At 34.6% G+C, this 24076-nt stretch overlaps 1 protein-coding gene across 2 annotated transcripts in view; it reads left to right on the plus strand.

The window, feature by feature from the left end:
- Positions 1-6591: 6591 nt before the first annotated feature.
- Positions 6592-24076, plus strand: part of LOC129723993 (uncharacterized) — a 100956-nt gene continuing 83471 nt past the window's right edge. Inside the window, exons 1-2 of one of the 2 annotated variants that reach the window (XM_055678547.1) lie at positions 6593-6818; positions 6880-7112. The gene's annotated coding sequence lies outside the window, so the exon portion shown is untranslated. Of the gene's footprint in view, positions 7113-24076 lie in introns of both variants that reach the window. The other variant, XM_055678548.1, reaches the window with a different exon arrangement.

Raw genomic sequence — 24076 nt, forward strand, 5'->3', positions numbered from 1 at the left:
CGGGTTACCTTGCCCGATAGCTTCACATTGCTTAATATTTGATTTCCTCGCACAGATTCTCACAAAACAGCTCATAAATTTTCATGATAACTTATTAACCACCAAAAGTTGAGAGATGCAATGCAAGAGGAAAATAGGGGGCATAAAAAGAGCATTGATTGCACTATGTTGAACGAGGGAAATACAGTAAGCTCTCCTATTTTGACAAAAGCTGGATTTCGGTTTAACTGTTTGTGTATTTTTACCATTCCGATTTTTGTTGTACAACAAAATTCACACTTTTAAAAATGTTATATTTTTAAATACTTAATTCGAGCAATCCGGCGTGTTGGGGTTAAATGGGTGCCTGTACCATGGTTTGTTCTGAAGACTTTACGTGGCTTATTCCGCTTGTAGCTATACGATAGATTAAAGTAGCGCTTTCGAGCAAGATCTTTTTTGGTAGCAGATTTCAAGTAGTGAGCAACAACAATCACGAACTGTACCTAGCCATTACTTATTTTAGATCTGCAGTGTTATCGTTGGTTATGCAAGGTTTTAATTTTTATTTCAAACACGTAAGCAACAAACTGCAAATAAAGATGATTTGAGTTTGATTTCGTGGGTCCTAATCTAAATCTTTTGTGTTTTATTCTGTCGTGAATTTTCACTGATTTACGGTATAATGTGTACAACTTGCAGGTCGTTACACGGAAAAGGAAAGTGTCCACGTGGACACAATTTTTTCTTCAATAAAAAAATGGATTTCTGCCAAAAAATACACTAGCTTATAAAAGAAATTCTACAGTTATTCTGGTTGTTTGGATCGTTATTAGCTATATTTAAGATAAATTCGGAATAGTTTCATTGTGGCTTCTTCGTTTTTTGGAAAGGACCCTTAAGGACCAAGGGAAGCGGGCTTCCCAAATTACTTCAATGTTTTGTGTAATTTTTATATAAAATGTCAAAATACAACGTGTGTCGAACACAATTGAGTCATAAGGAAAGATGACAAAACATAATTGAACTGTCTGATAATTGTGAAAAAAGGACGCCCAATAAATGTGCTATATACAACGTACATTTTTGCTGTATACTGCCTATAATCGCATACCAGTCCCATATGGATTTTCATCGTTTTTGAGTTAAATATCAGATTCTATCTATTTCTTGCTCTACTATCGATTAAGGAAACAAAAAAGTATGTTTTATTTGGAAAAGTTAGAAAAAAATGTAAGGTCAATTTGACCCATCTTAATAATAATCGCATATCAGTCCCACTAAATGTTTATCCTGAGTATGGCCATATTTTTTTCTTCAACCTATATAATAAATACTTGGTGGTGTTTTTCAAGTTTTTTACTGTTAAAAAATCATCAAATAAATAATAAATGCAAAGGTTATATCGAATAAATTCCACACAAAAGTTAATTTTCAGTAGACACTGAAACTGCAACTTTTTCTGAAAGTTCGTTCCCGAAATGATACTGGTTTCGTCAATCAGAGGAATAAGAGCCTTGAGCAAAGCTGCTTTCTGTAAGGGGTAATTTCCTGTGGATGATCTCACTTCAAATGATCATTCAAGTTGAAATTGTCAGAACTCAGAAGAAATCGTTTTTAGTTGCTTAGCTAAAAACAGTTTGTACCTCTTTTCATCGCCGTCGTCTCCCGTCAAGTCACTGTTGTGATGATTGGAAACTTCCCTTTATCAATACCACTTTTCCAATATGCTAAATGCACGGGCTAATGTGGAATAATTTTATTAGCACGTATTGCGAAACACTGAAGACGTAAGAAAGGAAACTATTCAGTAGCATATCCAAGACTTCAACCTTTTTTTTTGATTTCTCAACGACGACCTTAAGGTCGGGGTAAGTAATGGGTGGACGTCTCCGACATTCTCCATGCAGCATATTTAGAAGCTGTCTGCGGCCATAAACGTCTGCCCATATTCAAAATACTTGAGAAAAATATGACTACTCCTAAACCGAGCGGTTGAAAGTGAGACTGGTATGCGATTATTTTGCTACTCGATGGCCTAAATAATCGCATATCAGTCTTTTCCTTATTTTTCATCGTAATTTTCATGAAAAAGGCAATTCTTTAATGAAGAAGTTATGATTGAGGTCTATTTCATTACGTTATGACGAAATAATTAAAATAACTCACCTCAAACAGGTGAAATACACAAAACTAGAAAAATATATTCAAGCGCTGTTTTCTCAACTCGATGATTTTCCAGATGGGACTGATATGCTATTATAGGCAGTATAGCCAGTAGAAATGGCTCCACAAAATAACTTAATATTTTTTTGTTTATTCGTTTGTTTGTTAACATTAGGGTCTCCCAAAAAAATCTATGTTGAAAAAGTCAAGGTGCTCAACCCTAAATTGAAATGTTATTTATAGTATTTTTGCAGTACATTTCGACTTTGTAATAAATCGTTTTTAGGTTGCCCAAACGTGACTTATGAAAAAATGACTTTTTTATTTTTGCAGGTTATTTTTGAATTTTTCAAATGGTTTGGTTCAGCATCGCATTCAGTTATTCGACTCACAGTGCCAATTAAGCATCGCAAAAAAGTGAATATTTCCCATAATTTTTAGATGAAACTCTTTAAAATGCATACGAATGAAATTTTCAGTCTCAAACAGAAATTTTTACTGCAAAGCGGGAGGCTGAGATATTGCCATTTTTATATGTGATGGAAATCTAAGCAATTTTACAAATATTTCAAATAACTTCGTCATTTTGGGACATAAAAATTAGCAATTTTCAGAAAGCATGCATTTTTGGGTGGCTAAATTCGGAAATTTGGATTTTTTTTTGTTTAGAAGAGGATCGAGGAAAATTTTCAGTTCCTTTGATTTGGCGATTTTTCTTACCTTCGATGCGTTTTTAGCTTGTTTGTTTTTTTTCCCTGACGTGTTTTTAGTCACCTATAGTTATATTCATGTTGACTTCTTCTGGATTTTGGGGATGTTTTGCCGCAAAATCTTTCGTGTGCTTTCTTTCTACCTTTAAGAGACGTTAAAAATTTTTTGATACATTTTTGATAGTAATTCTCGGCCTTTTCCTTAAGCTCTATTTTTGGGATTTTCTTGTTTTTCTGAGAACATATTGAACTGCAACTGAAACATTTGGGCTAAGTATCTATTATACTTTTACTGACTTTTTTATGTTTAATCACTAAATAAACCATAGAAACAAAGGTTTTCATTTTTTTGCAAGAAAATATTAACGTGAACAAAAAATGGGGGAGCGGTTTTGTCAATGTCCCTAGTTGTCCACAAGGTAGATGGGGGAGTCAAAAACGACGATTTTCCTGTCCACGTGAAATATGGACGACCCCTGAGCAGTATAGGACTGGATGTTGGTTATCACGGTGCCCAACTTCACAACTTGGTCGCCACATCAAGAACCGATATCCTTTTTTGCTTCGGGAAAGCGTTTTTGATGTTGGCATCCGATTAGGACTCACGTCCACTTCGCTGCATATTCTAGGCTGAAAATAAAAATACGTACAGTCGCTGAGCAAACACATTGATTCTGTCAGCAAACTCTTAATATTTTGTAACAAAAAATCCTCAATTACAGTGTTTAGTCCCACGTCACCATTCCATACAACCCTAGGGCTGTATACCTTGTAGTATTATTAAAAATTGTTTGTCGCTAACATAAAGGTAACGGATGTTTAAAGGTTTAAAGGGCTTTTTCCTAAATTCAATCTTTTAATACTGTGCTAACAAAGGTTGAGGTTTTAAAAGCTTGTTTGCCTTTTGAGTGCTTTTAATGAACTGTCATAAATGGTTGATAGATTTTGTGCTTCTTCAGTGGTTTCTGCATCAAAGCACCAGGATCAATCCGGGATTTTCTGATTATGTTAATGATAAGTTTATCCGAGAAAACTCAATCCGCACTCAAAACTCTTTTCATGTTTATTTTTCAATAGAAACATAAACTACCGAATAATCGGTTAGATAAGCAAGACTTAGTCAGTTTTTCCTGGTTAGTTGAAACACGAAATACTCGATGATTACCGGTTTGGAGAAACGATGATCGCTAGTCTGGAACCGTCGCTTTTCCAATACCTATCCCAATGGAAAATATTCATTTCCGTAACTATGCGCAAACGACTATCGTCCGTATGTTTATCTAGCTAGCGATCATACCATATAGAAAACTCATCTTATAACTCGTTTTCCCGCGTCTTTGCCTCTCGTTGACATTTGCTCAAGTTTAAAAAGAGAAAAAAAACTATTGCGTTGGAAGGCTGGATGACCTCGCGATGCCCTCCTCCACCAAACATTCAGCGGTTACAGAGGTACATTCGGCAGCCTCACACTATTCGCAACAACGTTAAATATGGTGATTCTCTTCTATGTGGTATTCATCGTTGTTTTTGCCATTTCCTTCGGTAACAATCCATGAGCTGCAGTAAGAGGTAGCAGGGTTTATTCATCTGTTTCCCATGAGGCCCATCTGCGCTATTCGACGGATCTTCGGGCGCATGGTGATTGTACTATTAGTTGCAGCATCACCACCAGGCCGCTCGTAATTGTAAGAGCGGTTCGTGTTGGTCTACTTGGGCTTCTTTCGCTTTTGTTGCGATTTTGTTGGATAGTCGTCTAGTTGGATGGATTTTGGACACATAACTATCTTTCTTTACTGTAATCCGTTAATTAAGTATGATTGACTTGCTGAACATTTCATCAGCAAAAAAAAATCGAATAAAATTATTCTCAGAATCGGTTTTGGCAATTAAAGTGATAAGGTTATATAGTGAATTGAAAGACTTCATATCTGTTTCATACTTCAAAGGTTTTGAGCTATTGATGTGTGAACCAAATGATTGTAAAAACTATTTATTATTTATTTTTGTCGGTAAGCTGATATATCCACCACATACTATTTCGAACTATTTAGACGTATATTGCAGTCATTTTTCATTGAATTTGAATGGTCTTAATCAGAATCAGATATTTATAAGATAAAATAAATGCCAATTTTCGTAAAATTGAAATGTTTGAAATTGAATCAGAATGGTGTTATTGCTCCAAGTTATGCCAATCTAACTTTCGTTTGATATTCAAAGTTTCGTTTTGCTGTGGAATGATTTCTGTTCCTGTCAAATGAAGATTTTATATTTATTGGCTCAAGTGTAGGTTTCCAAACTTCAGCAGATCCGGATGCACGAATCATTTACCAACAATCTAATTGAATGTATTTTGAGATCCAACAAAATAATTGCAAATAACTTAGTATTGCGGCATATTCTAATATTCAAGGTTCTGATTCGAAAACTCTACAAACGTGGTCTTATGTTAACCATGCGGACGCGCCTTCGCAAATAATAATAGCACATTGAAAAATATATTTTTTCCTTCCAAGAATTTTGATCTATTTTGGCATAAAATCTACCATCTTCTATTATGAATTTATTTAGCGAAGTGTTTAAGAAGCACACCGAAACGAAATTTAAGAATTGACGAAGATTTCTTTAAGAAAAATAGACAGAATGAAGAGGAAAACTTATATTTTCGCGAAAATAACAATTTCATGCAGAAGAAAAGAGTCTAAATTAAGTAATGTTATCTGAAATGCACTTCAGCTTAGAGAAAACCATTATTTTACTAAAAACTAAATACTAAATTTTACTAAATATAAACTGAAAGCGAAAAAATCGTGAACTAGGATTCGCAGAAACCTTTAAAGTTACAACAAAAAACCCAAATTTAAGAAATCTGTACTTTGAATACAATCGTAAATAGGTATAACGGAAATTCGTAACTTTTGACCACCACAAAATAGTAAGCAGCAAAGTTTTTTTTGAATCGGCCAGCAAATTTTTTTTGTCTGCAAAAAATTTCATGTTCAAAGATTTTGCGTGACGTAACCACTTTTTTATAATGAACGTTATAACACTGTCTTTCTAAATTTTGGGTTACAGATTTTCTACAAGGGTGTTTTCTCTAATAAAACCTTTTGAATAGTTGAATCTCTACAAATCTCAAATAAAACTAATACTTTTAATTAGGAAGAAAAAACAGAACACTTGAGTTCAAGAATATGAAATATAATAATAATATAACACTCCGAAAACATTGTACATCTTATTTGTTTTCATACCCTTTTGCTCATTGTGCTGATCTTCATTTCACCCTGTATCATTGCGTGTAGAAAAATTTCAGCGAAGCCGCATTTCAATAGATGAGTATATACTGGCAAAGTTTTGCGCCTTTTCCCATTTTAAAACGGTGTCTGTCACAAGTTCTTTACGTTCCTAACAAACTTGTCGGAGCAAGCGCGAAACTGTGGCTCACTAGTAGTAAATGGAAAACAGCATTACATGGAGCTCTGATGCATCTTTTGCATTCGCTCTGTAGGTCTTGGAGCTGCTTTACAACATCCTCAACAATATCTAGAAGCGGCCGTACTTGTGAAAGGTGAATGAATGGAGCGAATGAATGAATAGCCCAATCCATGGCTATACTGAGAGCGAAAAACTGAGAGAATCATAGATGAGAAACATAATTTGTCTGGCTAAAACTTTATAGTTTACGATGCACGGGGCAGTTGTTTTGAAACAGCTATCCAGTGTAATTTTTCAAACGAAACATTCTGATGTTGGTTGCGACAGTGTGCAGACGTTCCTCTCCATCGTTTTATCCGTATCTTTTCGAATGTGTAGAATTGTTCGTTGGCCGCCAAGATTTGCTGGTGATTTTCTTTAGTTGGTGCTATAAGGGGATACAGTGGAGAAAAGTGAATTCCAACTTGCACGGATTATTCAATAATTTTCTACTCCATTGAAAAAGTAGCTGGAAAATCTGTTACAGTGAATATAGCATTTAATGTGATACACATGTAAAGCAAAAAGTAACGCATGATCTTTACAGTAACCACAGAGTGAAAAGTGTTTTCTACGTGAAAATCTGTCATCGCAATATTTCAACCGCTCCTTCGATATATCCGATATATATTGAGTACTGCTTCTGTTAGAATTTTTGGATGCAGTAAAAGTTTTTAAGTTCAACAGGAAGTAGTTGATTCCCTGCATTTGGAAACAAACATCTGGATTGTAAAAAAATAACATATGGTATAGCGGATTATTGCAGTGTCCACTGATTGGGTAGGTTAAATTTATTTATTTTTTACTTTATCTATTTTTTATGCCCTGTACTCGAATATCAATTATTGATTCTTCTCACATAAAAATAGTGTCACATCCTAGTCACTGAATGTAAGAAACCTTCGAACAATTAGATCCATTCGTTTTTCATAGATTGTAGAAATATAATACACTGAAACCATTTGTTACGCAGTTTTTTTATGTGGCTTTTCCGAGCCGATTTTGAAATTTACGCGGTTTTTATGATTAAAACGTGACTCCAGTGAAATATTATTATATCTTTCTAGCATACGTTTATTTAGCACAAAATGATATAAAAATAACTTTATTATGAAAAATGTTGCGAATTTTTTTTATGCTAACCCTTTTGATAAATTGATAGAAACTGGATCTATAGAACAATCAAACGTATAGATAAAAAAGACGTGGTATTGCACACTACTGGTCTAAAGAATACTACTAATCTAGTGAACAAATTGATACATTTTCAAACTTTTCGGTTGAGGTCGCGGTATAAGTAATAATCAGGCCGGATTTTTTTTATTTTACTGCATCGTTCCAGGTTAATATTTTTGCAAATGAATAATTAAAAGAATAAGTAATTTTTTGGTGCGATATTAAGTTGGCTCGATTTTAGTGGTCTTGATTTGTTTTTTTTATGTATTTTGAAAATGTTTTTGTTTTGCCATATTCAGTCTGTTTCAATGACATTAGAAAATGGGGTTAGAACTAAGATTTTTATAGCTTTAGTTAAAGAAACTCTGTTTTTTATATACAATATCAGTTTGGTTTTCCATAGCAAAAAGTATTTTAACAGTTAACGAGCAAAATCGCCCCAAATGACTTGGAAATACGCAAAAATTTCACCGACCATTTTTTATTTGAATGGAGCTATGCTTAGCAAACTGAGCATTTTTCATAAATAGAGATGTTTTCACACCCATGAGTTAGTTTCTAAAAGAGTGTATGCATTTTGGCATATTTTTTGTTCAAAGCATTGAAGCTCAGAAACCGTTGGCTGCATAGAAAAACTGTCTGAGAATGAGTTTAACAAAAATAAAAAAGATCACTAAATTTCAATTTAAAAAAGAGTTGATTCTTTTTATTTTTTTTAAGGAAACTTGAAGTTATTACAGGACTTTGAAAATAAGTCCAGGGTGGAGAAATCAAAATCAAATTTAATTTATTATCAAAGATTAATTTTTCGAAACAAATGCAACATTTTTCAAATTATTTGTCTTCTAATGATTTTTAAAGATTTAGACTAAGATTTAAGTATTTTTTTAGACTGTAGATCATCAATTCAGTTTCTTATAATAATAAAACCCGAAAATTATTATTTGATTATTATATGAAGATATCATTTAAAACATTTTAACCCTTTTCTTGAGAACCGTTCGTCCAACCGTCTTGTTGTTAAAAAATGAATTGCATAATAATGATCATACATTGCAATGAACTTATGGTTTTTTCTTGAGAACCAAGGGCAAATTAAGGAAAACGTTCATTTTTCTAATAGTAAAAAAATTTCGAACTAAATTTCAAAATAACAAAAACCGATACATTTATGTAGAATGTTAACTACCAAGACCTTTTAGATTTAAAATGACTGTCTAATTTTTTTTTTAAATCATTAGATTACAAATATTTTGAAAAATGTTGAAATTATAATTTATTTAAAAAATTATCTTCCATAAACAATTTGATTTTATCTCTCCGTCCTGGACTTCTTTTAAAAGTTCCTTTACAAAAATTCAACTCTTTTTTATAGTGTTTTTTTCAATTTTGGTTTTAGTCAGAATAATTTTTTTTGTTGTGTATTTTTTTATGAGGCATTATTAATTCCCTACAACTCATTCTCAGGCAGTTTTTCTGAACAACTAACGCACAGTGGTTTGAAAGCAGAAACTCGTGAACTTAATTATTTTCCGACGTTGAAATACATTGAAACCTTTTTTTTTATTTTTATTTTTCATCTTCTGGAATATTCGCCATTTTGTTTTTAAGATAAAAGTGTATTTCATAAAAATAACTTTTTCATTTCAACCGATTGAGAAAGTATGTGTTCTACAATATTGTAGTACTTGAAATTTCAATTAAGTATGCCTAAGACCTCAAGTTACCATGACTTCAATTTACTGAGATATGAGATGTCCTTTGACAGCAGTACTTTAAAATTATTAATTTGTATTCGAGCTGTTGATAGAATCTTTACACTTTACATTACAGTTTTAATCTATTTCACTTTCTAATTCTATCACTTTTCTATCAGTGATAGAAATAAAAAGTGAAGTAGATTGAAAGTGTAATGTAAAAACCTTAAATTAGTTTTTTGGACTTTTCTATACTTTACCCACATTATATTACTAGGGTATGTTCAGCAATGTTTGAAAAAATAGTAAAACAAACAGTGCTATAGACCCTAAAGCGCGTACATTTCATCTATAGGAGATACAATGATTGTTAAGTTGAATCAACCCCTTTTTCAGAATGTTATTACTAAGCAATCTACAAACCTCTGCACTTGCAACAAATTCCATCTGGAAGCCGAAAGTTTGCTCTTTAATAATTTGTGGAGATTCAGAGTATCCGTTAGTAGCCCGAAATTTGCGGTGGATTTTAGTATCTTTCGATTGTTGATTCCTTAAATTAGTTTCTTAAATTTATCTATATTTTATCCATCTTATATGACTTAGGCATGCTTAGCAAAGTTTTAGATAGCAGTGAAATGAACAACCTTTGTTGAATATACCAAAATGCATGGTGCAATACAACGTGAGATATTATCAGCGAACTCTCCTGATCTGTTAATATAGTACGCTGTATAAGCATCTTGGCTCATTTTATTGACCTTATTTGAGTTATATATGTAAATACGTATGAAAAGTTTCATTTAAATAAGAAATGGTCGATATTCGACCAGAAGTCAGTTGATGCGATTTTACTCTAATAATCGTTTTAAGCAGATCGACAACATTTTATTTTCTAATAAGACTTGCAGATAGTAATCGAATACGTATCTGTAAAAAGAGAATAAAATTTTTAAGGTAGAATTGACTGCATTTTTTATCGCAAACGCTAAGTCAAGTAGTGGTCGAATAAAGCTAATTAATAATTGAAACGCTCTGGTGTTCAAATTCGCTAGAAGCATTAGTCATTAGATTATTTCACCATTTTGATCACGTTATTTATTGAACCTCTAGAATGCTTTTTAAACTAACTTTTTCAATAAGTTACATGATGCTCGTTAAAACTTGGTTGAAAGTTAAGCGGTCTTACTTTATATAAATTATAGCCATTTGTTGTTCATCTGTTCAAAAACCTTTCACACTGCTAGTGTTAGTTGCAATTCGTTTGCTCTATTTTCTTTTCCAGTAGAAAACACTAAACTATTGTTTTGGGTATTCGCGTTTCTAAGTTTAATAGCATTCTGTGTCAGTGGCATATTTGGCCTTAAGTTTGCACAAACTAGCAGAGTTCCTTTGATTTTTCTATTGGTGGACCATCGGTATGTTTTCATTTTAAAACCGAAAATTTGCAAAAAATGTTTCAGACTTAAAAAAAAAGTTAAAATAAACAGTCCAACAGACAAAATGAGAGTGCGCTATAATTTTTTTTTCCTTTGTTTTCTACACAGTAAGAAAACTTTATGTCGAATCGCATGTAAAAGATTGCCTCCATCGCCTCGGATGAAAAATTTCTCAACATTCTACGTAAATTTAAATGATATTGCACGTAACTTTCAAACAAATAATGTCCATGGTCCATACAAAATATTTAAAATTTATATGGGCAGTTGTCCACGGAGGGGGGGGGTCAAAATCGTCAAAAATCTGTGGAACGTGGATGGCCCCTAAACTACAAAAGGTTACGTAGTTTTCAACAACAAAAAAAAGAATTACTGAATTTGAGCTTTTCTAGATAATTATTTATTTTTTCTTTTAACTTTCACCTTCAAAAAAAAATTTTTTTTTCTAGTGTATATTATTTTCAGACTTCCAATTCATTTAATATATTTATATAAAAAAATTTGACCCGTATTTAATAGCATGTTATATTTATTGACTGAAGGAGTGCCATATAGAGTTCTCCAAGTGAAAACACACGAACACTACGACACGGCCTGCTTTAAACTGTATATTGAAATTTGTGAGAGTGTGAATCAAACTCGGTAATTTTTTATTTTCTCTTTTAGATGACAGTTCTCACAGGTGACAAAAAATTCTTACAGCTAACAAATAAAAATCGAATACATCGCACTAATACAAACGCGCCTGGAGAACTCTATATTAAAATGAATAATACTTACCATGTATACGTACTAAAATATAACCTATGTGTGTACCAAAATATTACCTTAAATTCGATGACAAATTGATAAACTTGTAATAAATAATGTGTCAACCGATAACCTCCGCAATTGGGCCTAGTGTGGTTGGTAACGTCTCCGCCAACCACGCTCGACGCCTGGGTTCGAATCCCACCGCCGACATAGGTGTCGATGGTTGTGAGGTGGCGTGATCCACTCACAACCAACCCAGCTGGTCTAGATTCAATCCTAGCCGACACCGGGAGATTTTCTGAGGCGAAAAATCTCTGGGATCACGCCTTCCATCGCATGAGGAAGTAAAGCCGTTGGCGCCGGTCCGTTAATAAACGGGTCCGCCAACCACGCTCGACGCCTGGGTTCGAATCCCACCGCCGACATAGGTGTCAATGGTTGTGAGGTGGCGTGATCCACTCACAACCAACCCAGCTGGTCTAGATTCAATCCTAGCCGACACCGGGAGATTTTCTGAGGCGAAAAATCTCTGGGATCACGCCTTCCATCGCATGAGGAAGTAAAGCCGTTGGCGCCGGTCCGTTAATAAACGGGTCGTGAGTTAGGGTCCTGGGTGTGGAGTCGCCTCCCTGGGCGTCGGTGATTGGCCACAACAGTGGCGGAACTAGACCGACGGAAAATAAGCGAGAATAAAAATAAAAAAAACCTCCGCAATTGTAACACTTGGAAAATAAACTAAAAATATTAACGATAAACTAAAAAATGAGCCGTTGCGGAACAGAGTGGTCTAAAGACCATTTTTTCAAAAATGAGTTTTTTACTTAAACCGCAACACTCAAGAAGCTGAAGTTTGGAAACTAGAAAAATTTCGAATTACCGAACTTCAAAGCTGATTTATACCATGTTGAAATTTCATCTGGAACAGAATGGCCATTCTGTTTAGGAACAGAGTGGTCTATGTACATAAATCGAGGTAATACCATCATGTAACATGTGACATGTAACATATTATATGTGATATGTAACTTGTCACTTGGCCTGTAACATGTTACACGTGATTTGTAGCATGTTACACGTAATGTAACACGAAAAATGTGACATGTCAAATATCATGTAATATGTAACATGTTGTGTTACATGCAATGTTACACGTCACATGTTACATGTGGCATGCCATGTACATCATATAACATGTGATACTAGCCATTTTGTACGAGTTAAGGTCATTTTTATTTATGTTTTTGTACATAGACCACTCTGTTCCGAAAGATTCCAGGAAATATATATTAAGTCAGAGTGGTATATGTACATTGGTATCACTCTATTTCGCCAAAAAAAAGGTAATTTTATGTATTCACGTGTTAAACCACTTCAAAACTTTTATATTAGAACATTTTGTTTGAAAGAATCCGTTGAACAGAATTTTATTCAGAGATTTTTCGAAAATTGCTTCTCCTGACAAATTTGCTCGATGGCACATAGACCACTCTGTCCCGCAACGGCTCAAATATAAGCAAAAAAGAAAACAGTCATTTATTTGTAAAGGATTTGCTCCATTTACGGTGGAAATAGCAGCACTATCTGTCCACTCGGACATGTACACAAGCTTTCATGCAAGCCTTCATGTGGGAAGCAAATGACGCTCCTTTTGATTGTTACTTTCTATGCATTAAATGCAATTTTGGAAATAACAAAAAGATCACTTCAAACTTCCTCCCGCTTGTGTACTATACTTATCATTGGCAGCATCGTTTTAGTGTTCACTTTAACTATCACACTTGATTCTGTAGTCCCGATTACACCACTAAAATTAGTTTTTTTTTAAGAGCCGATGCAGGATTGACTCTGCTCTTATAAATCAGTGTTGCCCCCCACCAATCAAATAAACTGTTTTGGCTCTAAAAATATTTGTAATCATCAATCCTTCCCAACATACCATTTTTGAAAAGCTTCTTGAAAATGAATCGTACTTCAAAAAGTAAAACCAAAATGGCATTTTTGCCCATAGAAACGTCTATGCAAAGTTTCTGTCATTTCAAAAATGGTTCGTTTTTCTGTGAAATTCCACAACTGGTAGTCGAATATAAAAATTAAAATTCTCAAATAAAATCAATGCTTTACAAACTATCGTTTAACAATAATAATAAAAGCGGGGGCCTAGTGTGGTTGGTAACGTCTCCGCCAACCACGCTTGACGCCTGGGTTCGAATCCCACCGCCGACATAGGTGTCGATGGTTGTGAGGTGGCGTGATCCACTCACAACCAACCCAACTGGTCTAGATTCAATCCTAGCCGACACCGGGAGATTTTCTGAGGCGAAAAATCTCTGGGATCACGCCTTCCATCGCATGAGGAAGTAAAGCCGTTGGCGCCGGTCCGTTAATAAACGGGTCGTGAGTTAGGGTCCTGGGTGTGGAGTCGCCTCCCTGGGCGTCGGTAATTGGCCACAACAGTGGCGGAACTAGACCGACGGAAAATAAGCGAGAATAAAAAAAAAAAAATAATAATAAAAAACCTAAATTAATCCACCTTGCAGTCAGACCCGGCCTTTCTCATTCACACATTTATTTGTAAAAATAGATTTATATGAACGCTTCAATCCAATAAATGTATATTCACCCTTAAGGTTCTAAAATATTGATATTGTAATCTATATATATCAAAATGCAGTCCGGTCTGTCTGTCCGTCTGTCTGATCCAGGTAGGCTCGAAAACTACCGAACCAATCGACGTGAAAATTTGTATGTAGGGGTTTTTGGTGCCGATAAAGGTTTCTATAATAGTTTGAGATCCTCCCTCTTCTGAAGGGAGGGGTGCCATACAAATGAAACATAAATTTCTGCACATCTCGAGAACTAATCAACTAAATGGAACCAAATCTGGCAGGTAAATATCTTTAGTGGTAAAAATATGTCCATATTGTTTTGACAATCTTCCTTCTTATGGAAGGGAGGGGTTCCATACAAATGAAATACAAATTTCGCACAGCTCAAGAACCAATCAAGAAAATACAACCAAATTTGGTATGTGAATGTTTCTAGAGGTAACAAATATGTCCATAATGGTTCGACGCCCTTCCCTCTTCTGGAAGCACATGGTTCTGCACAAATTTCTGCACATCTCGCGAACTAATCAACTAAATGGAACCATATTTGGTAGGTGAATGTTTTGGTGGTAACAAATATGTTCCATGAAATCCAACATGGCGGCTTCCGATTAAGGAAAAACAGCGGCAAATGACCAAATACCACCCAATATGGGTATTTCCGGAACCATAATGATGCACTGGAGCCACAAATCGCCTTCCGACAACATTTTGAATCGTACGATGGCAACTTACGGTTTCTGGAAAACAGTCTGAAGTGGACGATTCCCATTAAATATCAGTATCTCCGGAACCAGAAAGATGCACAGAAGCTAACAATCAATAACAATAACAAAACAATGTGATCAGACACAATCTTAAATTTTAAGATGGTGATTTCCGGTGTCTCCCAAACAGCCGGAAATGACCAAATACCAATCAATATTAATGTTTTCGAAACCAGAATTACGCCCAGATGACAAAAAGTGACCAAATACCACCCAACATGAGTATCTCCGGAGCCAGGATGTTGCAAGAAGCTAAAAATTGACCTCAGACACCATTATGAATTGAAGGATGGCAAATTCTGGTTTCTGGAAAACAGCCAAAAATGGCCGATTTCCGTCTAACATGAGTATTTCCGGATCTAGAATGATACACAGCAGCTGAAATCGACCACAGACCTCATTTTAGATTCTGCGATGAGCTAACAAGAGTCCTCAGGCACCATTTTGAATTGCTAAATGGCAACTTCTAAGAAACAGTCGAAAATGACCGAATAATACTCAATATGGATATATATGGATTTTCTGTTATCGAGATGATGCACAGAAACCAAACATTGACCCTGGACACCGTTTCGAATTTAAAGACGACCCCTTTTAGTTTCTGGAAAACAACCAAAATAACTGAATACCTCCCAATATGGGTATTTCCGGTGTCAGTTTGATGCAAGAAAATCTGCTGAAAATGACCGAATACCACCCAATTTGAATGTATTCAGAATTAAGACGATGTACAGAAGCCAAAAGTCGAGGATGTTGTCATTTCGATAAAACCAATCATTTTAAACGATGTTATTTGACTTTGATCATATCCTATGGCCGATTCGTCCTGCATTTGCAGACTTCAAACACATCGCAAAGAATCAATGAATTTGGAACCAATTTTAAAACCAATTTTGTTCAAATCGGTTGTGTAGTTTCTGAGATAATGATGTTTCATGATAATTTCGTTTTGATTCATAACCTCCAAACTAGAAAATCGATTACAATAAAATTGAATAGGGTCTTCTGGGACAGACCTTTTATTTGCGATTAATTTCATGAAAACCGGTCCAGCCATCTCTGAGAAAAGTGAGTGAGAATAAAAATCTGAACATACACACACACACACATACAGAAAGTTTTCAGCTCGTCGAGCTGAGTCGAGTGATATATGCCATTAGGCCTTTTGGAGCACTTTTATACTTTCGTTTTTGTAAGTGATTGCTATTCCTTTCTAGGAGAAATGCAAAAATAAATAAATAAATCATTTACACTGTTACGAATATACGAATATACGTCATTTACCCGTAGACCTGCATTGGGATTTCCAACCCAATTTTTTGTGGGGATCGTTATTTTCAGAACCGGTTATGATATTTGCCTGAAACTTCTTTGATTGAACATTAACGCAACTAAAAAAACTCTCTTCAGATAGTTTGTACTGGATGGTAGTAGTAATATTTGTACTTGAGGCTTTTCGGTTAGACTGGGTCGTTTCCTACCCGTCATATTGCAGTGCGATTTTCATGAATATGACATTCCATAGTTCATTGTAATTTTGCTGTTTACACTTGTAGAATGATTATTAATTAAATTATTTCGAACGAGGAAAAAAATATTTCCTTGAAATGTCGAGTCGGTTGAAAAACAAATATCCAATGAAGAAATTAGTCGTATCTCAGAAAAATTGAGTGATGAAGACTTTTTAGCTGGTAGTAATAACGAATGTGTTTCCGAAGTCGCAATAGAAAATAAAGAATCTGTGAAGTTTGCAGGAGAAAACGATTCGAAAAATATGTATTTCCGATATTGCATCAATTCCTCCATGGGTTACCATTCAAAATACTCTTGGGTCGAAAACGACCCGCCAACGTAGGACTAACTGTTTTTTTTAGCGCAGGTCTACGGTTCAATTTGAACTCATTTTGGAGAAGAGAGACAACTTATTCCGCACAATTTATTGCTCTCTTTAGAGCAATTTCATAAGATAAACACAAATGTTTTTAAAGCCAGAACGATTTGTTCGATCGGTGTAATATCTTCGAATAAGTTGTGGATAATAATTTTGTTTTTTCTAAACAAATATGCACGATAGAAAAATATTAAAAAAATAATGTATTTTTTTTGAAAATTCTCAACTTTTCAATTTTTTATTTCTCTAAGTTGAAACAACTTTTTAAAGAAAAAAAGAACTAACAATTAACTCATTTTACCACCTTACCGAAGACGTCAAACCGATCAAACAAACCGTTCTGACGTTGTGTAACCATCAATCTACATAAGGGGCCGTCCACATTTCACGTGGACACGAAAATTATCATTAAAGAACTCCCGTCCCCCCTTGTGGACAAGTGTGGACATTTACCAATCCCCCCCCCCTCTTTGTCCATGCAAACCTTTGTTTGCACCGGAAAGTCGAGAAAAGTTAATTTGTGTGATTTAATTTAGTGATTAAACATAAAAATGTTAGCAAAAGAACAATAAAAATAATTTCAAAAATCTGCCCAAAACCACCATTAAAGCCATAAATGAAAAGCATCCCGTCAAAATTCAGCCAGAGAGCGGCGAGATATGCACTCAATAAACAGAGAGGGGCTAAGCAAACAGCTCCATAATTCAGAAGAAACAAAAAAAATATAATCACAAATTATGCCCCCATCACAGAAGACGAAGCGAGCGGCGAGTTGCTTGTCTGACAACTTTTGGTATTGCAGATGGTGAGTCGACCAGGGGGGATCTATCTGTCAAACATCGTGTAACCAACATGTTCGGCAACATGGCGTTTGTTTTGGTTTTTGTTCCTTTTGGTCATGAAAATGATCGATGTGAAATATTATAGAATTGAAACGTTTTTTTATCAAAACTCGAGAAACCGCAGAAAACTTTCATGAATGTGTTGTGTAGTGATTTTTCCCCCATTATTGTTCATAGTTACAAACATCACGGACCAACAAACGTCATGGACCAGAGTTGATCTGCGATAACGCACACGTATATGAAATTTGACAGCAGTGAATCCCCTCTGGAGTCGACTGCATTTTGGACGAGTAGCTCGTATGTCACTCAGCTGTCACCAGCCAAGTTTTGATCGCGTTCCCCAATACAACATTTTGCCAGCCTTGTTTTTGCAATAGGGCCCTGTTGTTTGAATGATTGAAAACACTTTTTAACGCCAAAAAACTATACGATAGATTTAAAAAGGAAGGTTTTTGGAAAAATTTGAAACAACATTTGTATTTAATTCACAATTATAGAAGGAAGCAAAAGAGTCTAGACGAGGGCTTCAGATTATGCTTCACTTGTGCAAATGCTCCGAGGCGATGGCAAAACTAATCTAGAATAAGAAGGTTTTCTCATTGACTCGGAAAAGTGCTCCGCCGTGCAAAAGAATTTGATTCTGTTTGTTCGAAGGTTCCGGATCGCGGTGTAACGACATGAAATAACAGAACATATATAACATAATGATAAAAGCATCTACTACGTATATGTTTCCAGTTTGCATTGGCGTAACTATAGGGGGGCTATAGCCCCCTTCTGTAGCCCTTCCTAGAGTTGATCATACCATTACTAATTTTGCTGCTCAAAACTGTACAGTTGGCACTAGAGGACTTCTTTCATTAATAATTTCAATTTCTAAATAATAATAATTGCTTTCATCGACGACACCAAAACAGTTGGGAATCTAATTCAACAAGGCAATAATTTAATAGAAATAATAACGTGATTGAATACGCATTTACTCATTTTGCCCTACCTCTTTATTTCTTTCTCTGCCTTCATTGACGCGCGTTTCGATTCCATCAACAAACAGCTGTCAAAATCCAAAAGCGGACATTTTCCCGAATCGTTTACAATTTTGTTCTCCTGATTGCAATTAAAGAAATCGTCGATTCCGGTGAGTGATTTCAACTATGGACTTCGGTTCATATCACCACAAATCAAATATTTCCCAGAAACGAAACAGAATGAAAACAGAATGAGAATGAGTCGGCTTCTTCCAGCTACTGCAGCAGTGCCGAAATCGGATCCCACAAGAAAGCATCACTATGCAACAGCGAGTAACTTTTTCGTGTTTGTTGATATATCCTCACTAACTTGGTAATTGAATACTAAAAATTCAGGTATTTTAAGTTGAGAATTGTTTCTTAAATTAATGAATATTGGTAGCAAGGTATGTATCATTGCCATATTTATAATTTAAATGCATCCAAACGATATCTTATGAGATGCGATAATTTTTATGCCCTAGTTGCTTATAAACAAACCTACTCGCTGGCAATTTTTTTCCAATATGGCCGATTGTGCTTTTGACATATCGTTACACCATGTCTTTATACATCATGGTTACGCCAATGCCAGTTTGAACAATCTGAAAATTCTTGTAATATGTGATTGTCATTCAGATCATAATTAGACACAATCTCGCCTGACGGTCTTCTACGTTTTTTTATTGGGTAAAAAATGAACAAATTGGTCGAATAGTACACTCAAATACTTGTTTATTTGATTTTCAATCGAGGTTCACAAAACCTGACGGAACAACGCTAGCTATTTTAAAAAGGGGTTTTTGCTCACGTTGTCCAGACACGAAATTAAATAATTGTAAAATATGTTTTCAAATTTATTTAATGGTCAAAAATTATCATGTTTTGGTTATTTTACATACTATTGAGGATTTTAGAAAAACATGTTACGTTCCGCAAGCAGAAATAATAATCACTTTTCAATAAAGAAATGTCGATAATTACTACAAAACTCGTGTATATGCACACCAAAAACCGATTTATTGTACCTCTAAAATGAAAAATGTATTTAAACATAGAAGTTTGGTAAATTATTCCGACACAGACGCAACATTTAGGATTAAATAAACGATAAAAGAATTGATTGTTTTCATGATAGAAAGTTAACGCATTTGCAATTGTGGTGCAGTACTGGATTGTATATAGCGATATTAGCTAGCGATTGTAACTAGCGTAAAAGTAAAAGAAAAGGATATGAATCGTCTGTATTGCCTTTCTTACTAAAACTAAACTCACTCTCAGATGCGTTTTTTTCTCGTTTGTTCACGTTTGTGATATGGATTACAAAATGGAATTTACATGTGTTTTATAAGGTAGACCTTTTCTGTCGAAAGAGACAATTTGAATCAAAGCTTAACACATGGGATAGAACAACTCAAAGAGCATGGTGTGCATTTAGTCAGGTGCACGCGCAGACACATACATACATACACTCAAACACGCAAATATGTAATCATAATCAAAATGTGCTTGTGACATGTGTTCCAATAATTCTCCGTGCCAAAAAAAATAGTTGAAGACTTTTAAATATTGTTTGTATATATTTTAGGCAGCGTCTATTGATTACGTAACGCAAATTTATGAGTTTTCAAACTAACCATTCTTTGTAGGTTTTAGCGTATTTTTTAGGGCGGTAAGTTTTGTTATATCGCCAAGGCATACTTCGTCTTTCTCCTAGGAACTTAGCGTAATTTGCCTGTTTTCAATCAATAAAAAATACCAACATTTTCGTGACGGGAAAACGCAAATTTTACCTCGTAACTTTGATCCTACTAAACCAAACGACTTCATTCAAAGTGTTTTGAATACGTATTTTGAATACCAAGAAAATCCAAAGTTTCGCTTTTTCGGTTTGTTAGTTTTTTGTTGAACTGAAAAAATATGCCTTTTTCGTGAAGAGACACTTGATTTTGATGAAAGTTAACCCCCTAGATTTGGTGACAAAATTTCAAAAAATCGTTGAGTAATCATAAATCTGCATTATATCCCACTAAAAACTAGTGTAAAGGTTTTGAATATTCATTCACTTATGTCATGTAGGCAATGTCGGAAATATATAGTTTTAATAAACAACTTTTTCCATTTATTTTTGATATTAACTCAAAACCGTCAGTCACACTTCTATTTATTGGTTACAGAAATGGCTTTATCATTCTTTGATAGTTCCTGGTGTAAAGTATTATAAAAAAATAAATATACAATTGAAAAAACAACTTTATAAAACGACCTCATAGTGTAGAACCACTGAGAATGTGTCATTAACTTTTATACCCATATGTTAGTTGATCTGACGAAAATGGACATTAGGGTTTTGAATTGACTCAACTAAAAATGATATTCAATTGAGCATGTTCGAGATACAGCACCTGGTTTGAACCATTTGACGATAATTGATTTAAAATTAATTTCATGCGAAATGTCTTCACACTAGACATAAATTTTAATAGACGTCAACACAAACGAGTGAACGGAAATATCGAGAAACTCAAACCACAATAATAATTTGAATGTTCGGCAGTTTTAGTTGGTTATCTTTTTTAGACTGATATCTCATATAAGGCCGATTCAAATATTATTTTTTTTTGTATCTCGAGTATGAATAAATAACATTGAGTATAAAAACGGACATTTTCAATGAAAATATGTATGTATGCAAATGGATGTTGGAATATAACACGACAAGTGCATTGTGAAACGAGCAAAAATGTACACTTTATGCAGCATGTGTTGCTAAATTGAGCATATAAATTGTCGAAAAACTAGTAATAATAGCGGCTTGAAATGTTCTTTCTTCCCTTTCAATTTCCAACATTTCTGAAGGTGGCAATGACATAAAATAAAAATAGAATTTTTGACGGCCTTATTATTTATATCAACTATCAATAAAAAGGATCTTAAAGTTAACTGGAAAATTAAGGAAGGGCCAAATGACCAAATTAGTCTTCATCTGCAACTCAAATCGCTCTTCGTCTGATACTAGTCTTTCTTATAGATTCCATCAAGAATTTTCAAAAGCTGGTTAATACTTAAAACTCATGGTGTACTTTTGATTGCAATAAGGCAATCCACGAGACAGCTGCGATCTCTTTTTTCAACTTTTGACAGCTTTATGTACCTATGTACGATCGGTCGCAACTTGGATGCAATTTGGATCCAGAAGCGTGAAAAACAATAATGATATCCGATCGGTAGCTCTAGTATCGCGAGAGCCAATCCTAAATACAACAATAACAAATCACTTTTGATATTATTGTCGACATAGAAAGATTTCGGTTTTGGTCGTGCAACAATAACGAACGTACAAGCGAAGAAACGTCACCCGTGAATTGCCTTATTCAACGCCCCTTTAGGTAGGTATATTTTTTTATCGGGTACTACTCTTCGGAAGTGTCAATTTTACTCGTGAAATATAGTTTTTGCTCAATGTAATTTGCAAGATACACTATTTCAATAGTTCCGTGTACGAATCGTTCAGTATTTAGCGGGCCCATTGTAAAGTATAAGTTTTTTTTTAGCGCTAAACTTGAGTTTGTTGCAAGATGTGCTATAGATGATGTGAAATGGGGTGGGAAAAACTATGCATGTAACACGTAATAATTCATAGGTCTCTCTGCCGCTGTTTTTCTCATGCTTTGTGCTGCGAACGCGTAGACTTTTGCTTGGCTTGGTTTTGAAGAAATCTCTTGATGAACTAAATGCTAATAGCTCTTTAACAGCCCAATCATTGAATAAGTTTCAATTTCGTTAAGATTGGCGAGTCACTTCTGCATTGATGCATTAACTTGATTTTAAGCATCTATTCAACAAAGTTACACAACGCTTGCTTCACATGTCACATAGCAACGTATCATCAAATTTAATTGCAAAATCTTCACAGATTGCTTATAAAATGTAAGTACTTCTTTCTATACAATCATGCTATTCGCATTTGACTATTTATAAGAACACAACAGGGATATATTTATGACTTGTTATTGAGCGTTTTAGTAGAATAGAACTAAATACTGAAAATAGTCAAGGTTTCCCTTCAGTCTACTATAAAAAAGTGGTAGAATGAAGGGGAAATCTTGCCTTTTTCAATATTTGATGAAAATATGCCTTGCAAATTCCAAGATATACCGGCCAACACTTTACCGGTTGATTGTTGCGTTTTTGGGTTCTTAAAACTACTTTCATTAGGCACACGTAACTCTGCCGACTACTAATTAGACTGAGGTAGATACATATTTTGTTTCATTCTATTCTAAATTTCATTCTATTGCGGGTAAATAATGCAAGATTTCCCTCGTTGACACGTTAGTCTTTTGGGTTATTAAGAATCGCGCAAATAGCTCTTCATGTGTAAACATTAACGAAAAATATAACCAACGCGTTCCTTTGAGATGCCCAAGGTCTTAACTAGTTCGCTCGATTTCGCTTTGAAGTTATTTAGCAGGATTTTACGATTTTGTTTATATTTTCCGGAGTAACTGCCTCTTTTGGCGTACCTTGAGCAAATCAATACATTACAGTTGAATTAGCTGTTTGTTTGCTTTAACAGTACTTTCTCTTAAAAAAAATCATGCTTAATACAAACTCGGAATTAATATTTTCTATGGTAATCAAAAGCGAAGAAATAGCGTCACTTTAAGAATAATAAATTCATAACGAGTTGATAACATGTCATGTAATGTTGACAGCATTCTAGTTACTGCTGGTACAATCGGAATTGCATTGTGTTTTTTTTTTCAAGTGAAAATGGGTATTTTTTTTAAGATGAAACTGATTGAAATGACTATCAAGAATGAAAGCCTGTTAAACTTTGCAATTTTAAGTTGCGAATACGATATACTGAACGAAAGGATGTTGATTTTTGATTATATATTTGATAAGGCGTCGTACACAAATAACGTAACGCATAAAGAGGAGGAGGGGGTTACGTCTGCGTTACTTATTGTTACATCGGTGAGAAGGAGGAGGGGAAGTGTCGTGAAGACAGTTACGTAACTGGGATGTTTGCTAAAATTTGAAAATTTGGAGGGCACGGGTTGTTCACCGTTACATTCGAGACCAGCTGGGAGATAACAAAAACACGTATGGCAGATAAGGGACCATTCATTAATAATGTCACGCTTTTATGGGGGGGAGGGGGTTTTAATTATTGTGACATTTTGTGACATATGGGGAAGGGGGGGTTAGCTTGAGTGTGACATCACATTTAAACTCAAAAAAAAAATAATAAATAAAAAAGTCACATACCTAACCACAGAGTTCAACTCAGAACTATTTATGATATTTGCATCATTCATTTATAGTTCTACGGTCCCTTTTTTTGCTTAAGATTTGCTTGAGATAAAATAAATGACAATTTTTTTCTCGCTAAAAAGCATAATGTTCGTTAATTCTGTTTTACCGTGCATGTTCATTTATGATGGACAGCGCAATTTCATTAATTTTTAGTGTCTCTCAATCTAATCAATACAAAAATTGTGACAAAATGTAAATAAAAATGCTTGGCTATTGTAACATGTGGAGAAGATTTGGATTG

This window comes from Wyeomyia smithii, chromosome 2 (assembly GCF_029784165.1).
Source record: "Wyeomyia smithii strain HCP4-BCI-WySm-NY-G18 chromosome 2, ASM2978416v1, whole genome shotgun sequence".
Lineage (NCBI taxonomy): Eukaryota > Metazoa > Arthropoda > Insecta > Diptera > Culicidae > Wyeomyia > Wyeomyia smithii.